The 7,558-nt window shown below is 43.3% G+C and overlaps 1 non-coding gene across 1 annotated transcript; it reads right to left on the bottom strand.

The window, feature by feature from the left end:
* Positions 1-783: 783 nt before the first annotated feature.
* LOC132538510 (small Cajal body-specific RNA 8) lies at positions 784-913 on the bottom strand. Its single transcript, XR_009549864.1, has one exon. It is a non-coding gene; the product is annotated as a small Cajal body-specific RNA 8 (non-coding RNA).
* Positions 914-7,558: the final 6,645 nt, after the last annotated feature.

Here is a 7,558-nt window from a genome sequence, read left to right as displayed (position 1 = left end):
GTGTAAGGCCCCAAAGGCTATCAAAATAAATCAATTAATTAAAGTGCATACTCTACCCAAGATCTAAAGATAATTCATTTATTTTTCCCCAATACCTTTAGAACTCGTCTTTCTTTCTTGCTTTCTTTGCCAGTCTGTCCTTTATTTTATAGGGAGAAGTAGAGGGTGACATAAAAATATTAGAAAAGGAGAGGTAGACACCATAGCATCTTTCCCACTTTCTGTTCCTTCGGAATCCCTATGGCACAAATATTGCTCATTTTAATTTTGGTCCAAATCTGTGGTGGGTTTTTGCTGTTGGTTTTGATTCACCTTTTTCTGCCTCCAGGGTTATAGCTGGGGCTTGGTACCTACACTACGAATCCACTGTTCCTGGAGGCCATTCCCCCCTCCATTTTATTGCCCTTGTTATTGTTATTGCTGTTGTTGTTGGATAGGACAAGAGAGAAATGGAGAGAGGAGGGGAAGACAGAGATGGGGAATGATAGACACCTGCAGAACTGTTTCACTGCTTGTGAAGCAACCCCCCTGCAGGTGGGGAGCCAGGGGGCTCGGACCCGGGATCCTTGCTCCAGTCCTTGTGCTTTGCGCCATGTGCATTTAACTGCTGTACAACTGCCGGGACCCCATCTTTAAAAACAAACAAACAAACAAAAAAAACGATTTCTCTACCTTATCATCAAGATCACCACTTCACCCTTTAGTTGCTGATAGTCTTTTTTTTTTTTTTTTTTTTTTTCCAAATTATACTTATTCACTTGGTGCATCTAAACAGTCTCAAGAAACTGTCTGGCCTGTATCTGTCTGTTACGATTTCTCTCAATTTGTCCCTGTCACCGAAGGGCAGTTTGTTCTAAGGAGGTGTAGTGACAAGCAGAGAAGTTGTTTATCTTGATAATTCTTAGGGCACCTGGAGTTTACTGTTGTGGATGGTGTGAGGCAGGGAGATAAAGCAAGGAGAATTTAGGAGGTCAAATAGCAACCACTGAAATACAATACTGAAGAAAAATGAAATGATATAAAAATATTACAATATAAATATAACTATGACTACATTTTTATACATATTTTTAAAGCTTTATTTGATAGCCAGCCAGAAATCCAGAGGGAAGGGGGTGATATAGAGAGGGAGAGAGAGATAAGACAGACACCTGCAACACTGCTTCAGCACTCACAAAGCTTTCCCCCGGGGGAAAAGAAGGAGAAAAGGGAGTGAGGGAGGCACCTTCATCACACAGGTGAAGAGACCAAAGCACAGAGAAAGGCCCCACAGCACCATCCCAGCACAGCCTTCATAGATCCAAAGCTCTTCCCATCCGCGGTGCCCCCTCAGGGGCTGGCAGGTGGCACCATGGCTTCTCCAGACTCAGCACTGAGGGTGGCAGGGCATCACCCAGCCAACTATGACAACAGTTGACAGAAGTGCGTTTTCCCAGACTGGCTTTCAGAACATATGTTCATGGTTGAAAACTAAAACTGAAATGTGTTTCCACACTCATCACCCCACACCGTTCTTTCCTGTTATTTTTTTTTTCAATCCCACAGAGCAACATATTTTGGTTGTGGTCCTGGTTCTTCAAGTACAACAGATCAGCACATCCACTCACCAGACATAAGCCAATGCCAAGGACATCTGAGTCAAGACTCCACAGAGTGATGGCTCTCCTCCTAGCTCCTCCTCAGCCTCCCAGCTGTGTCCTCTCACCCACCACAGAACTGTTTTGGCTCTGCATGTGGTGTGATGTTCTCTCTAGTTGTCTTCCTCCAAGAGCCACCATTAAGAAATTGTGAAAAAGATGAGTGGTAATGAAGCCTTGTGGGTATAGGACTAGGCAGCCCCAACCCTCATTGAGCCTTCGGGAGAGTGTAACAGCTACATGTCACATAGACAAGTAAGCCCTGTGTCATAAACTCATATGCCCAAATCATAAGCCTAAGAGATGAGATAGGACTCACACACAGGATTCTGGCTCTTAGGACAGAGCTTACCATCCCCAGGAATTTTTTTTCTCAGCATTCCCTCTCCCCACTCCCAGTGGTGAAAAAATTAATTGGCAATTCTCAGATTCCTGTTCAAGATGGTTAAGCAGATACAACTAAGGGCAGAGCTGAACCATGAAGTCCTCCCAGACACTGCTGCCATTCAAACTCTGCCTCAAAGTCTTGACCCTGGCTTAGACACACTTCACCTCTTAGCCACTCCAGTATAGCTTAGAAGTTGGTACTAGTGCTCACATAATATCTTTAAGACGTGATCACAACTGAGTTTGGAACAGATTTTCCTTGGCTTACCATGGGGTTATGCCCAGGTAACATCATAATTCAAAAATAACGTAAGTCTAAAATGTTAAGGAAGTAGTGGTTCAGTAGTAGAGTGTGTGCTTTGCATGGCTGAGACCCTGGGATTGACCTCTGGCATCACACACAAAAACAAAACAAAACAAAAAGAACATCGTAATTGATGGGGTAATGATGAGAAATAAAGAAATTTAATACACCTAACTTATAGAACATTAACACAAGAGACCAGCCTAGCCTATCTTAAACATACTCAGAACACTTGTATCTGCCTATAGTTGGGCAAAACACATTATCTACTTTATAATAAAGTCTTGATTGTCTCATATAAATTACTGAACACTGCTGAAGATGAGCTGTGTGGCTTGTTCTGTACTCAGCTGAACGCACACACCAGGTCTGCCACTAAGTGTCAGGTGGTGGGGAGGCTACAGCAACAAGGTCCTCAGATTCTCTCTCTTCCGCTGAGGCTCAAGAACAGCAGGTAGAAGAAGGCTGCTTACCCTCATGATCTCATGGCTGACTGCGGGCTGCAGCTACAAGGGAGACCGTTCTGCACACTGCTACCTCAGGTAAGGATCAAAATGCAAAGTACAATATGTATCACTTTTGCATCATCATAAAGATGAATCATCTCAGTGGGGACCAGCTGAATAGTGAAATAGTCTCTCACAGGCCAATGTGCAAAATAAATTCCTAGACATTCTACTGTTATTTGTGCAAGTTCAGAACTAGTCAACTGTGTGCTGACCGAATGAGTCAAAAGAAATATGCTTCCCACTTACTGGTAAGGAAAGTATTTTGAATTTTAAGCAGGTAATGCATAGACACATTTTATAAGTATAATCTCTTACATGAAATGCTCAGCTATGTAAACGGGCAAGTACCTTTGTTCTAAAATATCAGCTTGCCAGTATAAACTCAAATCAGGGTTTGTTTCCTACATCTTTTTTTGTTTTGTTTTTGTCTTATAAGAGCACTGCTCAGCTCTAGCTTATGGGACGTCAGGGCCTCAGGCATTATACACAACCATGAGAGCCCTTCCCTATACCTTTCTTTACTTTGCTATTTACTTCTGAAATGATTCTGTCCTTTTCATGTATTCCTTTGCAGTAGCGCAGCGGGTTAAGCGCACATGGCGTGAAGCACAAAGACCGACACAGGGATCCTGGTTCGAGCCCCTGGCTCCCCACCTGCAGGGAGGTTGCTTTATAAGCAGTGAAGGTCTGCAGGTGTCTTTCTCTCCATCTTCCCCTCCTCTCTTCATTTCTCTGTCTTATCCAATGACATTAATAACAATAATAACCACAACAACGATAAAACAACAAGGGCAACAAAAGGGGAAAAAATAGCCTCCAGGAGCAGTGAATTAGTGGTGCTGGCAGAGCCCCTACAATAACCCTAGAGGCAAAAAACAAACTTCCTCCAGGTGTCTCTGCGTATCTCTTCCTGTAGCATGCATACTTTTATTTGCCACGTTTCTTACATGAGTTTAAATTTAGTTTGAAAAAGAAATGAAAATTATATCTCAAATGTGTACAACCTCATATTCTAATACAATTTAGAAGAAACTTGTAGCACATTCATCTGAGCTTTCTTATAATTTGCACACAATAGAAATACAGAGGCAGGAATATATGTATTAGTTCTTGGCATTTAATCTATCGTTACTGTTTTAACTAAATGAGGCATCATGAGGGTTTCCATCTGTTAATATTTTATTTATTGGATAAAGACAGAGAAAAGGGAGAGACATAGAACGGAGACTTCTGCAGCACTGCTTCATTGCTCATGTAGCTCCCCCCCTTCAGGTAGGGACTGGGGGCTTGAACCCGAGTCTTTGTGCATTTTATGTAACCTGTGCTCTCAACTGTGGGAGCCACCACCTGGCCCCAGGTTCCATCTTCTAAGTCCCATTCAATTCAGAATCACATTCTGGCACACAACACAGTGACAGATATCATCTGATGTTGAATGATAGGATGGTGATGCAAGGTGGACAATGAAGTCAAATCTTCTGGCATCAGGCTCAGTCTTGGTACTTCAGAGAAAGTGGGTGCCATTTTACTTACTGTCTACAAAGCATCAGGAAAGGAAATACCCACCCTACAGAAGACCACTGAGAACTTCAAGCTCTTTCTTGGCCTCTGCAGTTCAGTTTTAATTACAAATTAATGCTGGGGGGGGCTTCATGAGTAGTGGAGGAGGGTTGCAGGTGTTTCTCTTCACTGCTGGTCTCTCAAAGCTCACTCAAAAAGGATGGAAAATATAGCTGTTGGGAAAGGTGGTATCATGCAGGCACTGAGCCCCAGTGATAAGCTGACTTATGTCAGGTTGTTGGGGGGGGGGGCAGGGAGGAATCACTGTATCTTAGTAGCCAGCATGTCTTACAAGTCACTTGATTAGTTCCATGTAGCTAACAGCTGCCATATTGGACAGCATAGCTCTAGAACCAACACTTTTTGGAGTTTTCACTCCCTTTGTCAAAGTTCAAAAAAAGGCGGGGAAGGAATTATGGATACACCAAGAGTCCTTGTTCTCCCCATCCTCACTCCCAAAATGCCCCCTGCTTTTCCTACCATTCCCCTTCCACCAAATTCTCTAGAGGTTTCTAGGACCAAATATTATTTCTAATAACAGAACTTTCTCACTCCAGTTATAATCACAAATCCTCTGGAGAAAAAGTATTACAGTGAAACAAATGGCCTATCCAAAGGCTTCAGAAAAATGACTTTTTAAAAACTCTTTGGAGTGGACTACACAGGGAAATGAAATAAGTATCAGGTTGGTTTGAATAAGTTATCACATATGCCCATGAGCTTCAGGGCATATTTTGAGAAGGCTTTTTTTTTTTTTTCCCACTGATTCCAAATAACAGACAAATTGTTGATAGAATGAGTGATCGAAGGAAGGGTTGGTTGGCAGCCTTTGCAGCAGGAAGGCCTCTGCAGGGAGAATATTAATCAAGCCTTCCTGAGAGCAGGGGCAACTGGGAGGAAAACAAGCTTCTCCTTCATGTACAGGGAGCGGCTGCGTAAGGTTCCAGCTGTTCCCCACTCGCTAATGTGTATGCACACCACCTGGGGCACCGACTGAAAAAGCAGGTTCCCATTCATTGGGGCGTTGCACTGAGTCACAGAGGCCAGTGTATTGAGTTTAGTGAGGCTCCAGGTCTGGATGTCCCTGAGGTCCACAGAGACATCCACTCACATCAGGCATCTGGCTGCCAATGTCCCCCCTCCCAGTCCACCAGAACGTGCTGAGGGAGGAGTTCTTTTGAAAACATCATCTTGGAGGCCTGTCTCCTAGGAATTCTGCTCTGCTTTGTAAACTCACCTGCTGTAGCCAGTAATCAACAGGCCTTTGTGAAGCTGCCAGAATGCTTCCAAATTTACAGGACCAAAAGTCCTGTGTGAAAGCGGGTGTTCTGAAAACTGCCTGCTCCCCACCAAGGGAGCTGGTGGGAGAACTAGACAGTCACTGTCGCTGTGAATCTCTGTCCTCCAATCTGGTTTTATCAGTAATAAAGTCACTGTTTTCAAATTGTCTCTTAAGACTTTGTGTTTATTTGGTAGGGTAAGGACATAACTTTGGCAGTAGGTGTGGTGTGGAACTAGATCCTGTAGTCTTAGTTTTGTAAACAATCACAAATTTAAAAAAAAAAAAGTTTGAAAAGTTACTAGTCTCATCTACTTGTTTCCTACTTTCTCATTTAGTTCATCTTTAAGGGGACATGAGATAGCTATGATCAGCCTTTCCAAACTACTCTATCTCCACCTACAAAGTGCAGGTAATACAGCACCTGTACCTCTTGGTTTTGTAAGGATTAGGCAGTGGAGAAAGGTTTAACACGATGCCTAGCATGACAGTTATCCACTAATCTGCTAAAACCGTTAAGTACTTACTGAGTTCCCTGAATATTGACTGGTCTCTAATAACTTCTTCCTTTGTGACCTCTAGACCCAATGCTTGGCTGTTGTTTTGTTGTTGCCACCAGGATTATCACTGAGGTTCAGTGACTGTACTATGAACTCACCACTCCAAGTGACCACTATTTTCCTCTTATTTTCTCCTCTCTCCCTCCTCCTAGTCCTCTCTTTCTCTCTCTCTCTCTCTCTCCCCGAGAGAAACTGAGAGGGAAGAGGGAAATAGGGAGAGAGCCACCGGCCGCTTCACCACTCGTGGTCCTTATGCATAGTTAATGTGTACTCTACCTGGTGCACCACCACCTGGTCCCCCAATGCCTGTCTAGAAAGTTCCACTGAAAAGAAATCTTCAAATCTTTCGGAGATATCACCACTATACCTCTCAGACAACTAAATCAGAAACATTTTTGGCCACCATACAGAAGGTGCTAAGGCCAGGCAATGAGTGGCACACTTGGTTGAGTGCACTTTACTGTGTACAAGGAACTAGGTTCAAGCCTCCAGTCCCCACCTGCAGAGGGCAAACTTCATGAGCAGCAAATCAGTGCTGCAGATTCTCTTTCTTTCCCACTCTATCTCCCTCTCTCCTCTCAAGTTCTCTGTCCTATCAAATATAAGAAAAATAAAGCACTGAAAAAAAAGTGCTAATACTTTTCTGTTTACCTTCACAAATTCATCCTCTTTTGTCTCCATCATCCCATCTGTTCTTGAGCTCCTGCAGTAACTTCCCATCAGCCTTCCTGCCTCCATTTCTTGCCTTTTCAATTCTATTATAGGCATGGATTGTAAGTCATTCTTTTTCAAGTACCAAAATGTTCTAAATGATCTCAATATGCACTTCCAAAGACTTTTTGTTAGCACACACTATCGTAAAATTAAGTGTATGGCTTCCCAGGAAACTGCCTGGTAAAAGGTCACATATACATGCCCTGATGCTTATGACTTGGCTCCAGAGCCAATCCCAGTATGTTAGAGCCACATCACACTGTTAGACACAGCTCTTCACTGACTCTTCCAGAGAATCACTATTTTAGATGCAGACATGTTACATTTCAATACATTAAGGGAGACTTAAATCTGAAAGCAGTGTTTTTTGTTTGTTTTTTTCAGCTTTCCCCCCCCCCCCACCTCCATGTATTTGCTCTCACTTTATCATCAAATGAAGTCATCACGTTTGGGGCCAGGCAGTGGCTCCCACTAGAGTGCACATTCCTACGACTGACAGCATGGATTCAAACTCTCAGGTCCCAGGTCCCATCTACAGAGGGAAAGCTTCATTGGCAGGAAGTGCCGCAGGTATCTTTCCTTTCTCTTCCCTCTTCTCTGGCTCTTTC

The sequence above is a fragment of the Erinaceus europaeus genome, chromosome 4 (genome assembly GCF_950295315.1).
Source record: "Erinaceus europaeus chromosome 4, mEriEur2.1, whole genome shotgun sequence".
In the NCBI taxonomy this organism is placed as follows: domain Eukaryota; kingdom Metazoa; phylum Chordata; class Mammalia; order Eulipotyphla; family Erinaceidae; genus Erinaceus; species Erinaceus europaeus.
The sequence above is the reverse complement of the archived record's forward strand: the minus strand, read 5'-3'. Positions and strand labels throughout refer to the sequence as shown.